General features: G+C 32.8%; 1 non-coding gene across 1 annotated transcript; it reads right to left on the reverse strand.

Moving 5' to 3' along the window:
* Window positions 1-3815: 3815 nt before the first annotated feature.
* On the reverse strand, window positions 3816-3877 carry LOC129034389 (U7 small nuclear RNA). The gene has a single exon (XR_008501873.1). It is a non-coding gene; the product is annotated as a U7 small nuclear RNA (small nuclear RNA).
* Between the last annotated feature and the right edge of the window lie 14871 nt (window positions 3878-18748).

The raw sequence follows: 18748 nt of genomic DNA on the forward strand, positions 1-18748 counted from the left end.
TGTGAATAAGAGATATGTGAACATATTTGGCTTATTGAGGGTTTGACAATTGCTGTACTTTTCAGTTAAATTTCATATTATTACATCTGAAAAAACATTTTAAATTGTGCATCAATTTGAATATCTCATATTTTTAATTATGGAAATTATGCATTTCTAAATGATATAATGTGTTTTTATCCCTAATTTTTTTTTTACCCAGAATATTATTTTTTAAAAATGTAAATATAGGCCAGGTGCGATGGCTCATGCCTGTAGTCCCAGCACTTTTGGAGGCTGAGGCGGGCGGCTCACAAGATCAGGATTTCAAGACCAGTGTGACCAATATGGTGAAATCCTGTGTCTACTAAAAATACAAAAATTGGTGATAGCAGGCACCTGTAGTCCCAGCTATTTGGGAGGCGGAGGCAGGAGAATCACTTGAACCCTGGAGGCGGAGGTTGCAGTGAGCCAAGATCATGCCACTGCACTCCAGTCTGGGCAACTAAGTGAGACTCTGTCTCAAAAAAAAAAAAAAAAAGTAAATATAGCTATATCAGCATACTTTTTGATATAATGTGGCCAGTCTATTTTCTTACATTTTTCTGTTTTTATTTATTTACTTTAAAAATAACGTGTCAGTATATAGTGGGTGTATGTATTTATGGGGTACATGAGATGTTTTGATACAGGCATGCAATTTGAAATAAGCACATCATGGAGAATGGGGTACGTATCCCTTCAAGCATTTATACTTTGAGTTACAAATAATCCAATTACATTCTTTAAGTTATTTGAAAATATACAATTAAGTTATTATTCAATATAAACACCCTATTGTGCTATCAAACAGTAGGTCTTATTGATTATTTCTACTTTTTTGTAACCATTAATTATTCTCACTTCCCCCTCCAACACCCAGCACCACTTCCAGCCTCTGGTAACCATCCTTCTACTCTCTATATTCATAGTTTCAACTGATTTGATTTTCAAACCCCCAAATAAGTGAGAACACAAAATGTTCATCTTTCTGTGCCTGGTTTATTTTACTTAACATAATGATCTCTAGTACTATCCATGCTGTTGCAACACACTGGATGCCCTTCTTATTTATGGCTGAATTGTGTATATGTACCACATTTTCTTTATCCATTCATCTGCTGATGGACACTTAGGTTGCATTCAATTCTTAACTATTGTAAATGCTGCAACAAACATGAGTGTGCAGATACTTATTTGATATACTGATTTGCTTTATTTTGAGTATATACCCAACAGTGGGATAGCTGAATTATATGGTCTCAATTTTTAGGTTTTTGAGGAATCTCCATACTGTTCTCCATAGTGGTTGTGCTAACTTATATTCCCACCAATAGTGTACAAGAGTACCCTACTCTCCATATCCTTAGCAGCATATGTTATTACCTGTCTTTTGGATGTAAGCCATTCCAACTGGGGAAAGATAATATCTCATTGTAGATATTTGCATTTCTCTGATTATCTATGAGGTTGAGCCCCTTTTCAGATGCATGTTTACCATTTGTATGTCTTCTTTTGAGAAATGTCTATTCAAATCTTTTGCCAATTTTTATCAGATTATTATATATTTTTTTCCTATAGAGTTGTTTTAGCTCCTTATATATTCTGGTTATTAATTCCTTGTCAGATGGGTAGTTTGCATATATTTTCTCCCATTCTGTGCATTGTCTCTTCATTTTGTTGATTATTTCCTGTGCTTTATGAGAAGAGAGTGAAAGTATTCTAGAATGAATACAAGGAGACGAGTATGAAAAATTAAATTACCATGAGTACGAAGAAAGGACAGCATTCCACACACACCAATTGTGGAAGAGAAATGTGGGCCTGAAGAATAACCTGTAAGTTTGATACCATTAAATAGCAACAAAATCTCCTTATTTCATAATTACCTGTATGGTATATATGTATAGTCTTGGGTTTGGTAAATATTCTCCTAATTGATGACATACACATTAAAGTGAAATATTTATAAGAAAAAAATCAAATTTTTATTTGAACATTATATTTTAACATTAAAGCCAAATAAAAGTATTAAAAGCAAAAGATATAATATATAATGTCCTCTAAATAACTTTCAAATATTAAAAAAAGATACTTTGAAACTTTTAAAAAAGGTTTTATGCTAAACTTTTTAAAGATGTATTATTTTATCATTTATGTTTTCAAAATTTTTTTCAAAATATTTCTCGAAGTTTTATATTTATACTTTGTAAGTTTATGAAGACACAGTCAAGATTCCAGAGCAAATGATTATTAACAGATCACTAATATTAAAATGATAAGCTATATTTTACAGAGATTGGATGCAAATAATCTTCTTAGTTGATATTGACCACAATTCCTTCAGTTTTTGTTCCAATTATGAATCAGTTTTTCAAACAATCCCCAAGAGAAAGAAAGAAACGAGAGAGCGAGAGAGAGAGAGAGGAAGGAAGGGAGGAAAGAAAGAAGGAGGGAAGGAAGGAAGGAAGGAAGGAAGACACCAATTTCTCCAAGACAGTAAACTATTAATTTCTGGTGCTTAAATTGCCACAAAATTTGCAACAGAAAGCTACTAATACAATATATCTCTGGTCAATATGTATCACAGGCAAATGTTTTCACTCCTACCTCCCAACCAAAAAAAAAAGAAAAGAAAGAAAGAAAAAAAAAAAACACTGATGCCAGAGCCTGTTTTACCATGTGTGATGAGGTAACTAGAAATTTGTTTCGCTTTCATTTTCAAAGTGTTATTTTCTATTTTTCTCTATGTGACCCAGTTGGATCTGGTCGCTTTCTGGTTGACTTTCAAAATGCAGTGATTTACCTCACTATAACATTTGTCTTAGCCAATTACATTCTTTTTGGTAGGAAGTGATGGACTTGAGTGTCAATAATTGCTTTGAGGAGGTCACAGATGAGAGAGAAATGAGGGGGAATAAAAGCATAAATTGTGAAGAAACTATGTAGACCTCAGCCATAAATTTGCAGAAGAATTGTCCACAAGGTAATGATAAGCATATATAAATTATTTTGTTGAAATAAAAACCATTCTGAAAAGCTTCTTATATATATAATTTCCTCATAAATATTTGCTTAATTAAATTGACCAAAAGGTGAACACAGTGTCTGGAAGACATTTAAAAAATATTAATGCAATACATTGAAATAAATAGAAATTTTAGGAAACTTGGGACTAGTTATGCTATTTGTAATAATGAACTTGCTTTAAAATTTATAAAAAGTTTTTTTCTCATTAAATCTGGAAATTAAGAAGGCACACAATGATGTAAGGAATAATGAACATTATCAAAATATGGATTCAACTCTTCTTTTCACAGCAAAACATTCAATTTAAAGATAAATCTCACAGAGACTTATAGTGAAAAAAAATGTGCTTTGCAACAGAAAAAACTAAAAAAAAGAAGGCTAGTCCAAATATGGGCTAGTCTGACATTGATGATATTGTGTAGCATTTTATATTAGGATTCAATGTGGCTAGTCACGCCAACCTTAATACATGCAAAGCCATTATAAATCAGGAAGCCATCTAAACTCTAGGAAAGAAAAAAGTACACCTCAGCTATAGATAAAATGTTCTTAGGATTCTGTTTGCATGTTTACCTCTCTAAATTCGAAAATGCTGGATAGTCTTTATTGGACCCATATGTGAGCTGAACCACTCATCTGTGCATATAGCTTACAGCTTATATTTCTATATTCCAGAAATGGTTCCTGGTAGACATTTCTTTGAGGGTCTATAACATTTGACCCTCAAAGAACATTTGGTTGTGTCTACCTTTTATTTTTTATCCATGGGGGATTTTCTGGTGAAAACTGGAAAATCTACTAGACAAATTGTAAAAGAGCTATAACACTTGGGCTGTGTCTCTTTGATCAGTTTGCTTCTAGGGCACTTATTTCAAGACTTTGAAATAGAGGGATCTAGTGTATAGAAATGCTTGTGACTTTTGCACATTGATTTTGTATCCTGAGACTTCGCTGAAGTTCCTTAACAGCTTACGAGATTTTGGGCTGAGACGATGGGGTTTTCTAAATATACAATCATGTCGTCGGCAAACAAAGACAATTTGACTCCTTCTCTTCCTATTTGAATACACTTCATTTCTTTCTCTTGCCTGATTTCCCTGGCCAGAACTTCTAATACGGTGTTGAATAGGAATGGTGAGAGAGGGCATCCTTGTCTTGGGCTGGTTTTCAAAGGGAATGCTTCCAGCTTTTGCCCAGTAAGTATAATATTGGCTATAGGTTTGTCATAAATAGCTCTTATTATTTTGAGATATGTTCCATCAATACCTAGTTTATTGAGAATTTTTAACATGAAGGGATGTTGAATTTTATCAAAGGTCTTTTTTGCATCTATTGAGATAATCGTGATTTTTTTCATTGCTTTTGTTTATGTGATGGATTACGTTTATTGATTTCTATATGTTGAATATGCATCCTAAGGATGAAGCCAACTTGATCATGTTGGATAAGCTTTTTTGATGTGCTGCTGGATTCAGTTGGCCAGTATTTTATTGAGGATTTTTCCATCAATGTTCTTCAGGGATATTGGCCTGAATTTTTTTTTTATATCTGCCAGGTTTTGCTATCAGGATGATACTGGCCTCATAAAATGAGTTAGGGAGGAGTGCCTCTTTTTCTATTGTTTGGAAGAGTTTCAGAAGGAATAGTGCCAGCTCCTCTTTGTACCTCTACTAGAATTTGGCTGTAAGTCCATCTGGTCCTGGGCTTTTTTTAGTTGGTAAGCTGTTACTTACTGCGTGAATTTCAGAACTTGTTATTGATCTCTTCAGGGATTTGACTTCTTCCTGGTTTAGTCTTGGGAGGGATTATGTGTCCAGGAATATATCCATTTCTTCTAGATTTCCTAGTTTATTTGCATAGAGGTGTTTGGAGTATTCTCTGATGTTAGTTTGTATTTCTGTGGGATCAGTGGTGAAATCATGTCTTTGTAGTGACATAGATGAAGCTGGAAGCCATGATTCCCAGCAAACAAACACAGAAACAGAAAATCAAACACTGCGTGTTCTTACTCATAAGTAAGAGTTGAACAGTGAGAACACATGGACACAGAGAAGTGAACATCACGCACAAGGTCCTGTGGGAGGGTGGGAGGCAAGGGGAGGGAGAGCATTAGGACAAATACCTAATGCATGTGGGGCTGAAAACCTAGATGACGGGTTGATAGGTGTCACAAACCACCATGGGACATGTATACCTATGTAACAAACCTGCACATTCTGCACACGTATCCCAGAACTTAAAGTAAATTTAAAATAAATAAATGAATAAATAGAGGCATCTGACCTCTAATCTTTTCCTCCTTGGCTTGCTGAGATTGCAGGAATGCTATGGCTTGTCATTCAGAGGCTTTTTGCTTGATTGTTTAGACCCTGAACTTGTGCAGCTTAAGAGTTTTATATGTGTGTGAAGCGAGGTAGTCTGGTTGTTAGGCTGAGTTTTCCATCTCTTTCTTCTCATCAACATCTTGCCCTTCATGCTACACTTTTGTATTTCAGCCACAAAAGAATACTTGTATGTCCACTGGTTTCCCTGTACCTAGCAGAGTCCCTCTGTCTAGGAAAAGTTCAGATTCTACGCCTTAAATGACTTCAGTCCAAATCCACAAATACACTTGTGGAAAAAAAAATGTTACTTCAGAATGTCATTTCTGCTGTCTTCCCTAATCCCCTCACCAGAAAGATGGCCCCTCCTGTCTTGGAGACGTCAATATTTCTCTGATGTTTTTACATAGATGTTCTTAATGCAGCTTTTCTAGTTTTTTTTCTTCTGGGGCACACAATCTACTTCATTCTGTTTTACAGTCGATATCCCAACATATTTTTTTCTAAAATAAAAAATATAGATTAATATACAGAAAATTTGATAACAGATGCAAACATCTCAGTGGTTTTATAATGTTTTCTACCAGAAAGTGGCACATAACCAATGTCTGTTGTTGCCTTTGACTGCAGAGTGAGAGTGATAATCTGTTCCTGTTTGCCTGGGACATGTGAGGTTCTCAGGATGCTGGACATTCAGTGGTACAGCAATAAATGTTCCTGGAATATTAAGATGAGTTGATCCACCTAAAATTAAAATCTACTAATGCATTGATTTTTAACGTGAGAAACACACGGGAACTCCAAATATAATAGCTCTTATTGTTCCTACTTTACACCAATGCCATGTGCCGGAGCAACAAAATGATATTCCAAAATTCTTATAACTGTTATTAAAAACTTACATTCAAACTCATAAAAGATTCAATCTCACTACTTGCTTCTTTTCTTGGAGAACATTACAAATACTGTTTTGAAATAAATCTTTATGTGCTTTCTAAATTTTGTTTTTCTGCCTGATTCCATTAATTTCATAATCACGCATGATCTTCTGCAGCATATGGAAAGATCCTGAATTTTCATCCCAGATCCTTTGATAATTAGTTACATGACTTGATCAATTCTTAAAAACTCAGTTTTTTATCAGTAATGCATGAGTTATATTTATTATATATTAAATGAATTAATATCTGTAAAATACTTAAAACAATGGCAATTCTTTAAATCTATATAAATATCTATATAAATATTAAATAAATGAAAACAAATCCATCTATTATTTTAAATTTTGACAACATATTTTCCTTCATAAGCTGCAGGCATAGTTATTTCTCCTATTTGAATTCACATTGTTTGTTTTTATATGAAATTTCATGTAGTCATACTCTGTAACAAGTTTTGGTTGTTACAATGTGTCATGTGTTTGTATTAAACTAGTATTCCCCAGGTTATTCAAAGAATCATGCAAGGATCATTCAAAATTCCACTTGAATGTGTATGTATTTATAGGGTCCTTGAGGGCACCGTCATTCATGCTCATGAGTTTTACTAGTATATTTATGCTGACATCCTCTAAATCTACTTTTCAGTATCTGCTGACCCAGTGCTGACTGTCCCTTTGCACCACTGTCTTTATGACATTTGAGTGTGGAATAGATGTCACCTGCAGTAACTCTCCTAATACGAGCATCCAGATTTGCTGCTTGCAGGCATTTTCTAGTACACTAGTCTGATCTTTTCCACAATGCAAGTTTGTTACAGTAATATGAATTTCTGGCTTGTTCTCCTTCTACTTATCTATAGAAATATTGCTAAAGTAAGTATATTTTTCATTTATTGATGTAACATTTACAGTCAAGTTTTAAGATGAATAGTTCAGTGTTCATTGCAGATTAAAATTTACATGCTTGCAGAATAATCTCATAATTAAAAAATTCTTAAAAATTATATTTTCAATATTATGAAAGCAAATTTTTTAAAAAGCAATCATACTTTAATTATACTAAGGAAGATACTCAACATGTAATCACCAACTATTACTGTTTGTTTACTAAGTAATTATTTAAAAAATCAAATACATAAATAGTAAATAAAATTAATGACAGACAGTTGTTCATATATTTTCTATGTAATATAATTGTTAAACTCACACAAATTAGTTTTCTCTAAAAAATTTCAAATGTGCTATTCTACCAAGAAAATTCATTCAACTCATATATTTTCTGACTTAATATAGTAGAAGCTGACATAGGCCATTTATACATGCCATTTTATTCTGAGATTCAATGCATGTTTATAAGTTATTCTTCTATCAATATGCTTCATTAATTTCAACAACCAATAAATGGAAATTTAAAAATTATTTTGAATATAACTATTATCAAGGGTCTGAAATATATGAAAGAAAAAACATTGCTGTCAATTATTAATCTGTTCATAAAATATATGAACAACAAAAAAAAAACCTTGTTGTCCTGGTCTTTTAAAATCACAGTACTGTAAAGGTGTCTTCAAAAAAATCGTCTTTTGCTATGATTTTCATGTGCTGGTATTAAATTGACAAAAATAAATATCTTAGGGAAATTAATATTTTATTTGAAAAATAAATGTCACTAGCCTCTCATAAATATTTGCAATTATTAAAATCTAGACTTAGATGTCAAACTGAAAATTTGAACACAAAAGCTGGAAGTCTGTATTAATAAGTTACCAATATTTTTACAAATTTAATAATATATTTAATTGAAAGAATACTTACCTACTTAGAAATTGGTGACTGCATGGATGCATAAATGTAAATACAATATTCAAAATACATTGTTTGTAAATAGAATAAAATAACTTCAATGTCCTTAAGTCAGAAAAAAGTATTAATATATATGTTACGCCTTCCACTTTGTTTCACTCCTTCATTAGTGTTGCCTTACTATGTTTCTGCATAAACTGATGTCTTCAGTTAATAAGCTGTACTAAGATTCTTTAAATTTAACAGGAGAAATACCTCATGTCCACAGGTCATATTTTTATCAGCAGATGGCTCCCAGGTGTTTTCCCCTACTAAGGATTCTTACAGGTTGAAATGCCAAATCAAAACAATACCAAATGTAAATATGTATTCTCTATTTCATGCCAAGATTAATATACATTTTCACTTCCATCTATTTTTACAAGCTTCTTGAAATGCATTGAAAAGCTAACACAATTACAAGTATTTTTCAAGTATTAATAAAAACATACTTTACAATTTTCTGTTTTTTTCACCAATGGAAGAAGACAGACTGCAGTTTCAATGCCTGTATCTACAGAGAACTTCATAAAACATTTTTAAAGGACTAAGTCACAAAAATTAAAACCTGAACAGAAATGCACTATTGATTTATTAAAATTTATTATTTTAAAAGACATTCTATTTAAAATACAACCATGCAAACATAAATTTTCAATAGCATTCTATGAGTTATTAATGTAGTTCAATTTTAATAGCCTTTGATCTATGCCTTTCCAGGAACTAATGGAGTAATGGTAGATTGCTTGGTTCCCATATAGTGTTAGCAACAGAAGTCAAGAGGGGAAAAAAAAAAAGGAAAGTCCTACCCCTCTGAAGATAAAAAGCTAATCAGCTACAAAAGAGACTGTCAATAAAATATTTTATTTGTTCTTGGTTGAGATGTGGTGCTTTTTAAGAACTAAGTGTATTTTCAAGTTGTCCATTCCTCAAAGATATGACAATTGCTTCAGACTTAGCCATGGATAATCTCATAAATTCCATTTCATTGTGACATGTAGTAAACCCATTAGTTTATTTTTACCATATATTTTTACAGTTTTAAAAATAAATGTACTTACACTCTTTTTTAGTCACATAATAATCATTAATATTAGAAATTTAAAAAATAGATTTCATAAAATATAGCACATTTCAGGGCATTTTTAATTCTTACACAGTAAAAAAAGTTACATACTTTGAACAGACTGTCTTAAAATATTTTCTTAAAATCATTAGATAAGTTTAGATCTTTGTTTAAATCATGTATTTTTCATTATCTTTCAAAATGAAAGTATGATTACTATTCCAAATAAATTCAAATATGCATTTGTAAGAGTAAGGAATTATAGATTTTTCACTGTAAATTTTATTTTCTGTTGTTAGTAATTAAATTTTTTCTTTTTTAAAAAATAGCATTGTGAAGATACTTTACTAGACATGTTAAGATAAGATTTTTTTTTTTGGCTTCCAAGTGTTGTATTTCACTGAATGATTATTTTCTTAAATGGTAGTTTTTTTTTGACAGTCAAAATTCTTGTCTGCTAAAAATAATAGTGGACTGAATAAAAATAGTGGACATGAAATGCAACTTATTTTAAAAACATTGATTTAATTAACAAAATTTAAAATATAAGTTACATTCTAAAAGGTGAAAGTAAATTAAGAATATTCATAATTGTGCTTATAAATATGCACAGAGAGCTAAGAGGCAGCTAATTTATAATGCTAAGACCTGAGTTATCAAAAACAGCACACACAGTGTCACTTACATTTATTTCATAAATCCAGAAGAGATGTTCAATTTCTTTTAAAAATTAATTATTTCATGCATATTTTATCTAAGCAAATGCAGAGCTGTTTTCTTGTTTTTAAATTTATGCTTAGACTGCACAGTATTATATATACTTATTCTGAAATTATAGTTACTACTTGTTTCCAATTTTTCTTCAACAATTCTCTGCACTAGAAACTTAAGGAAGAAATGCTATATTTATCTGTATCTCTGTATCTAGCTATATCTATAGCTATATATCATCTATAACTCCTTATTTTATGTATTTTCACTTATTTATCTTTTTATTGGTTTCTAATTTCTATTTTATTTTGGTTTGTTTTTTGAGATTGATGCACAATCATTAATTTTCAACATTATATTTACTATGTGAATCAAATACTGTGTATTTCCATTTTAGTACTTCTTCAGCTGTAATTTCCAGGATTTGATATGTTTCATAATTCTTTTCCAAAAATATGTACGATGTATTTGGTGATGTTTTTAGAGTTTTGAAATATTTTCATTACTGATTTTCTATTGAATTACACTCTTCTAGGAAAATATTCCGAATTGAAAAATCATAGATTAGGAATGCTGCAGCTAGAGCACAGGGGGCAATAAAAGCTCTACTTCCGAAGGAAGGAAAGAAGCACTTGTGAGGGCCACACTTCTGAGACATAGGCCCACTGAAGGACTAAGAAGTAATCAGATGACTATAGAAACACCCCTCTCCTCCCACACCTAACCAATAAACCAAGTCTCCAGTATAATAATGGATTATAACTCAGACTTTTTGTTTCTTTGTTTGTTTTAGACGGAGTTTTGCTCTTGTCGCCCAGGCTGGACTCCAATGGTGCGATCTTGGCTCACTGCAACCGCCGCCGCCTGCCAGGTTCAAGCGATTCTTCCGTCTCAGCCTTCCGAGTAGCTGGGATTACAGGTGCACTTCACCACGCCCAGCACATTTTTGTATATTTTTAGTAGAGACAGGGTTTCACCATTGTTGGCCAGGCTGGTCTAGAACTCCTTTAGAGCTCTTCTCCTTAAGGGAGAAGATTTATTATCCTCGAGGATAATAAATCGAGGAGGAAGATTTACTATCCTTGAAGGGATCTGTTTTGGAAGCTGCCATGCCCTCAGCCCCTAAATAAAAATATAAAACCTAAATATAAAAGCTGCCATGCCCTCAGCCCCTAAATATAAATATAAGGATCCAATTTTTTGGATCCACTATAAGGATCCAAAGGTCAGTTCTAGAACTCGTGAGGTCTCCTTTTTTTTGGATCCAATATAAGGATCCAATTATTTTCTTCTGCATGTAAATACCCAATTTTTTAATGCCATTTATTTAAGAGATTGTCCATTTCTCATTGTGTGTTATTGAAATTTCTGTCAAAAATCAATTGAATGTAAATGGGCAGGTTTATGCGCTTTCTATCCTGTTCCATAAGTCAACGTGTCTGTTTTTATGCTAACGCCATGTTGTTTTGATTGCAATTACTTTATATTTTGAAGTCAAGTAGAGTGATGCTGCCAATTTTATTCTTGTTGCTAAGGATTATTTTGGCTACTTGACATCTTTTGAGGTTCAATGTGAATTAAAAGTTTGTGTTCTCTATTTCTGTGAAAAATGATACTGGGATTTTTATAGAGATTACAATGAATCTGTAAATCACTTTGGGTAGTATGAACATTTTCACAGTATTAATTCTGGAAATTATTGAACACTAAATATCTTTCCATTTATTTGGATTTTCATCTCAAGCAAGGAAACAACCTAATTATTTTCAACTCAAGCAAGGAAACAACCCAATTAAAAATGGGCAAAGGACAGTTTTTGGTTTTTTTTTTTTGAGACGGAGTCTCGCTCTGCTCAGGCTGGAGTGCAATGGTGTGTTCTCGGCTCACTACAACATCCCCTCCGGGGATCAAGGGATTCTTCTGCCTCAGCCTCCTGAGTAGCTGGGATTACAGGTGCCCGCTACCATGCCCAGCTAATTTTTGTACTTTTAGTAGAGACGGGGTTTCACCATGTTGGTCAGGCTGATCTCAAACTCCTGACCTGGTGATCTGCCCACCTCAGCCTCTCAACATGCTGGGATTACAGGTGTGAGCCACCATGCCCGGCTCAGACATTTCTTAAAAGAAGACATACAGACATACAGACGGCCAATAGGTACAGGAAAAAATGCTTACCATCACTACTCATTAGGGAAATGCAAATTAAAACCAAAATGAAATATCACTTCCCACCCATTGGAATGGATTTTATCAAAAAGATGAAAGATGAGTGTTGGCAATGATGCAGAGAAGGTAATTTTTGCATATTGTTGGTGAGAATATAAATTAGCACAGCCATTATGAAAAATGGTATGGAGATTCCTGAAAAAACTAAAAATAGAACTAATACATGATCCAGCCATCCCATTTCTGGGTATATATCCAAAGGAATTGAAATTAATATGTTGAAGGGATATCTGCACTCTCTTGTTCATTGCAGGATTATTTACAATAGTCAAGATATGGAATTAACTTAAATGTCTATCAATAGATGAAAGGATAAGCTGTCTCTTTCTCTCTCTCTCTCTCTCTCTCACACACACACACACACACACACACACAAACATACACACAGACACACAGTGAAATGCTACTCAGCCTTAAAAAAAGAAGAAAATCCTTTCATTTGTGACAACATGGATGAGTCTGTAGGACATAATGCCAAGTGAAATAAGACTGACACAGAAAAATAAATGCTGTATAATCTCAATTATATATGAAATCTAAAAAGTAGAGAGCACAGTGATGTTTAACAGAGGCTGTAGGAGTGAGGAGGGAGGCAATGGGAAGTTCTTGATCAAAGAGGACATGAGAAACAGGCTTTGAGATATATTTCACAGCAGAGTGACTACAGTAAAAAACAATGTATTGCATATTTCAAAATAACTGAGTAATTTCAAATCTTTCACCATAAAAGTGATAGGTGAGATGATGGCTATGTTAATTAACTTGATATAATAATTTCCCATAGTATACATACTTCATAACTTCACATTGAACACTATAAATGTATAAAATTATGATTTGTCAATTAAAAATAATATTAATAAAACTTAATATATTTAATATATTAAAGACCATGATGAAAATAATAGACCACATGTAAGAACAGAAGGACAATGCAATTATACACATAGAAATGCTAGAAATAAAAATACACTGTAATAAAAATAAAGAATACCTTTGAAGAGCTAATCCATAGACTGGACAGATATGAGGAAAAATCTGTAAACTTCATTATAGTTCAACAGAATTTTCCTAAACTGGAAATGCAGAAAGAAAAAGATTTTTAAAAAATAATCGAAAAAAGGCAAAATAAAATATTTAAGAATTGTGGGTTAATATTTATTAAAATTTCATTTCCTTTTATACTAGGATCCACCATTTCTATGGAAAATCTTGTTTTGTTTTCAGTCTTTTTGTTACATAGAAGGGAATCTGTCACAATTCTTCACCTGATTTATATTTTACTTACCTTTCTTTGGTGTATAGTACTATGGATTTTAACACATATCACCACTACCACAGTGAGTCGATGAAACAGTTCTTTCTCTTCAAAACAAACACACACTTTGCTATCACTTCACCTTTATTTTTTTCTAACAATATTTTCATCCTTTGTTTAATTTTTTTGTTACTGTTGTTTCATTAAACTCCATGAATGTAATGGTTTTCAGCATGTATCAAAAAACCTCTTCCAGTATTTATTATAACATTTTCACTGAATATTTTTTCTCTCCTCTCATTCTGAGACTCTGAAAGTATGTATATTTGAACACTCCATAGGGCATAAATGTCTCTCATGCTTTATTCTGTATTGTTCCTGCCTAGTTTTCTTTGTGCTTTGATATGGTTTGGCTGTGTCCCAGCCTAAATCTCATCTTGAATTCCCACATGTTGTGGGAGGGACCCTGTGAGAGGTAATTGAATCATGAGAGCAGGTCTTTCCCTTGCTGTTCTCATGACAGTGAATAAGTCTCAGGAGACCTGATGGTTTTATGAGGGGGAATTTCCCTACACAAGCTCTCTCTTTGCCTGCCACCATCTACAGGTGTGACTTGCTCCTCCTTGTTTTCTGCCATGATTATGAGCCCTCCCCAGCCATGTGGAACAGTAAGTCCATTAAACCTCTTTCTTTTGTAAATTGCCCATTCTCAGGTATGCTTTTATTAGGAGCATGAAAATGAACTAATATATGCTTCAATTTGAATTTTTAATAGCATATTTTATAGATCACTAATTCTCTTTTTGGTTTGTCAATTTTGCTGTTATCAGTTACTGAATTGTACATTTAATTTTTTTAATTCTTGAATATATATTTTATGCTTCCCATTTTTTTTTTCTGGCACTTTATTCTGGCAAAAATATTTCTACTTTTTTCTAATTTATTGGTATTTTATTTATAGTTGCCTTACACTTTCTGTATTAAAACTCCAATATCTAGTTCACTTATGGGTCTATTATCTGGAATATTTTTCTTTCTGGTTTTCAAATAATTGTATATGTTGACTTGTGTGTCTGATAGAGTTTCGATTGCATATATTGATGACAAAAAGTTATAGGGAATTTGGATATTTTTCCACAGAGCTTTTTTTTTTTTTTTTTGCTGTGACATAATGTAAGGATAGATCATTCTTTTCCTAAAAACGTAAATCCTCCCTTTATTATCAGACTTTAAGAATTTGCATTAAAATTATGTTAAATGTGTCTAAGAGAGGCCCCCTTCTTGCTCAAATCCAGAAATATAGGTGTTCCTTCTCTCTTTTTCCCCCTCCCTCCCTCTCTTCCTCCCTCCCTTCCTCACCCCACTCCCTCTGTCCTTCCCTTCCTTCCCTCCTTCCTTCCTTCATTTCTTCCTTCCTTCTTTCTCCCTTCATTCCTTCCTTCTTCCTCCCTTCCTTCCTTCCTTCTTCCTTCCTTCTTTCCTTCTTTCTTTCTCTTTCTTCTTTCTTTTTCTTTCTCTCTCTTTCTTTCTCTCTCTTTTTTCTCTTTCTTTCGTTCTTTCTTTTTTCTTTTCTTTTCTTTCTTCCCTTCCTCCCTCCCTTCTTTCTTTCTTTCCTTCCTTCCTTCTTGCCTAATTATTTCTTTTCTCTTTCTTTTGTTGAACTTTATTCACATAGTTTTGTCCTCCTGGTCTGGTGAGACAAGTGTAAATTCTAGGTTGTATAATTTTGTCCATTCTTCTACTGTGCACTGGAATTCAAAAAGTATCCCGAGGAAACACAGGGATATTTCAGTGTGTTTCGCTTCCATCTGACATCTTGGCTTCTCAAGTCATGGCTGCTTTGGTTTTTCATCTATGCTTTTAGCCATTTGTGGATTTTTTTTTTTTTTGATCTTGGTTTGTTTTAAATATTTTTATCTAGACTTTATATTTGTTTTCAGTGGGAAGTCTTTTGTATTCCAACTACTTTAGAATAGACAGAGGCATAATTTTTCTGTCCGTCTGTGTTTAGATAGTATTCTAATATGACATAATTAACTCCTGACATTTACACATAATGTTATTTCTGTAGAATTTTAGCCATAGAAGAACATAAATACATATCCTGGATGAAGTTCTTCCAGAAGTGTTTTAGCTCTTGGAGTATCTGGACTTTTTGTACCTATCACAAAGGAGATTATTAATACACCTTTATTAAATGAAAGAATATGCTTTACACATAATTTTTGTATTGCTGAAATTACAGGTCATTCCTTCACATGTTCTGCTTCATACTACATTCATCAATAATCAGTGCCTTCTAGTTATTCATTGTCTTCATTTTATTCTAAATCTTAGTTTTTAATTTTCCAAGAATCATGTAAGCTGTAAGTCAAAATATAATTGATTTTCTAGAAAGAGGTATATAAAAATTTATTGTTATTTTAAAATATATTTATTTATTAATTATAGAGCAGCACAGAGATGGCAACAGTTGAGGTCAATGATAAAGTACTTCAAATATGCCAGATGAGACCGTGGACCATAGTTATTTTAAGAGTTTCAATATGATCTTTTATTTTATCTGGCTTCTTTCAATTTTATAATCTGTGTCCTGGACATTCAATTCAATATATATTAAAAATATCACATCAGACTTGCAATCCTATTATTTTATTGCCTAGTTCTTACATAATAACAACTTTGCATGTAATCCCTGATTTTATGATTTATGTTATTAGCCATACTCACCAGCTCTAGTTATTTGCCCAAATAGGGCTCACATGCCTTTGATAGGTGGACTAGGAAAATGACCCTCAAGCACAGTCTGGCTTTTTATGGCTACTACAATTCAATAGTTTATTGGGATTTGATGAGAAGAGATGCTAACACTTAAGAGTCCTGAAATATTTTAAATAATTTTGTCTTTGAGATATCTGCAACAGGATTGCCTTATGAGATACTTGCTACAGATATTTCTCTTTTCAGAAAGAGTTTACTAAATATGTATTAATACATTAAAAATGTTATGGTAATTTTAGGCCTGATGGGTTATGGAAAATTCATATTTAGCATTCCTTGGCCTCAGGTGATAAACTCTTCTCACTGTATATTTAAATTAAAACATTGAAGTTGAGAAGAATGCTGATATTGTGCTTAACATGTGAATAATGATGCTTTGCCCTAAAACCATAACTAATTTGTTTACATATATCTGTGCAATTACTAGTAACTGTCATACCAAGATAGCCCAAGTACAAAAATTAGAAATTGTATTTAATCTTATTACTGTTCTCATTATGTTTATTTTTTGCATAAACATTATAATGAAAATAAAAATAATTATATTCACTTTTTATATCTTCTGATATAGCTATATTATTTTGAGTAAAAATACGTGTACCTATGAGTTAGATTATGATATACAATTCTAACTTAAAAGTATAAAATTCTCAGAGAGGGTTCAATTCAGAGAAACCAAATGTTTCTCCACATGCTTCTAAAAAAAGTAAAAAGTGATGTAGGCAACTTGAAACATTTAATAGTAAGACCAATAATAATCAGAATTAAGTTTATGGGACCTAAAGTATTTCTCAAGATTTTTTTAATAAAAATATCAGACAAAATGTATTATTCATTTTGTACTATAAAGTTTAAATAGTTCGTCTAAGAAAGAATCTTTTAAATCAAGTAAGAAACCAATGATTTTATGTTGACATATGTTTACTGTTCAGATCATTAACTTGAAAACGCTTTTTAGTGGGTCACGCAAGCTAGTGCAAATCTACCATTAGCTCTTAAGCACTTCAGCATTTGTAAAACTGCTGAAGTGTAACATGTTTTTATTTTCCTACAATGAAAGATGGAATATTTGCTAAAGAATCTTAATGCACCAACTGATGATGCAAGGATATTATAGACTAATTCTAACTTCGGTGACTGCTATAAAATAATGTTGTCATATAATACAATAAATCTAGTGTTATTCTTAAGGAAAACAATTGCTTGCCACCAACTTCAAACAGCATTCAAATATTAATAACAAATGCATTGGAGGGTGTATCATTTAAAGTAAAAATATTAAACTTCAAATTACTGTTCTTCAAATAAAACGTAGATTATAGAATCTATTTCTATAATACAAAGGCCAAAAGACTATTAATCCAGCCTCTCATGTTACGAAATGTTAGCATTTACAAATGCAAAAAGGATTTTGTTATCTTAATTCAGTCATCTCCGAGTGAGTTGGTGTATTTAAATGAGCATAACTCTGGGGAATATCTTATTTTTCACAGAATTAATATTAAAAGTACATAATGCTATACATATACCACTGATAAAACAGATTATTTATTTATTTATTTTTATTTTTTGAGATGGAGTCTCACTCTGTCGCCCAGGCTGGAGTGCAGTGGCATGATCTCGGTTCACTGCAGGCTCTGCCTCCCAGGTTCACGCCATTCTCCTGCCTCAGCCTCCCGAGTGGCTGGGACTACAGGCGACCACCACCACACCGGGCTAATGTTTTGTATTTTTAGTAGAGACGGGGTTTCACCGTGTTAGCCAGGATGGTCTCGATCTCTTGACCTCGTGATCCGCCCGCCTCGGCCTCCCAGAGTGCTGGGATTACAGGCGTGAACCACCGTGCCAGGCCTGATAAAATGGATTCTTAAGACATGAACTTATAATTTTATAACAATCTTAATTATTTTGAATGTAAGGTATTGAATTGAAATGTTATCTAAAAGTATGTGGTATCAGTTTGGAAAGGATACTAGAATCTGTCTCATAAAAAAGATAAAAGGATAAATCTTAGTGAAGAACATGGAGAGAGCTACCCTTCAGTGAAAATGGATACCCTGAAATTGAAAACCATCAGAGCTCTCTCTTCTTGGTTAAATCTCTGCTTTTTTTCAACACGGTTGTATTAGTCCATTTTCATATTGCTATAAAGACATTCCTAAGACTGGATAATTTATGGAGAAAAGATGTTTAATTAACTCACATTTCTGCACGCTATACAAGTGGCCTGGCTGGGATGGCTGGGTAGGCCTCAGGAAACTTATAACCATGGAAGAAGGCAAAAGGAAAGTAGGCACATCTTCACATGGAAGAGCAGGAGAAAGAGGAAGAAGGGGGAAGTGCTACACACTTTTAAACAACCAAATCTCATGAGAACTCAGTCACTATCACAAGAGCAGCAAGGGAGAACTCCACCTCCTTGATCCATTTACCTCCTACCATGGCCCTCCCCCAACACTGGGGATTACAATTTGACATGAGATTTGGGTGGGAACCCAGAGCCAAACTATATCAATGGTTGTTTTACTTGTTTCCATTACAGGTGAAGTTTTTAT

Source organism: Pongo pygmaeus, chromosome 2 (assembly GCF_028885625.2).
Source record: "Pongo pygmaeus isolate AG05252 chromosome 2, NHGRI_mPonPyg2-v2.0_pri, whole genome shotgun sequence".
NCBI lineage: Eukaryota > Metazoa > Chordata > Mammalia > Primates > Hominidae > Pongo > Pongo pygmaeus.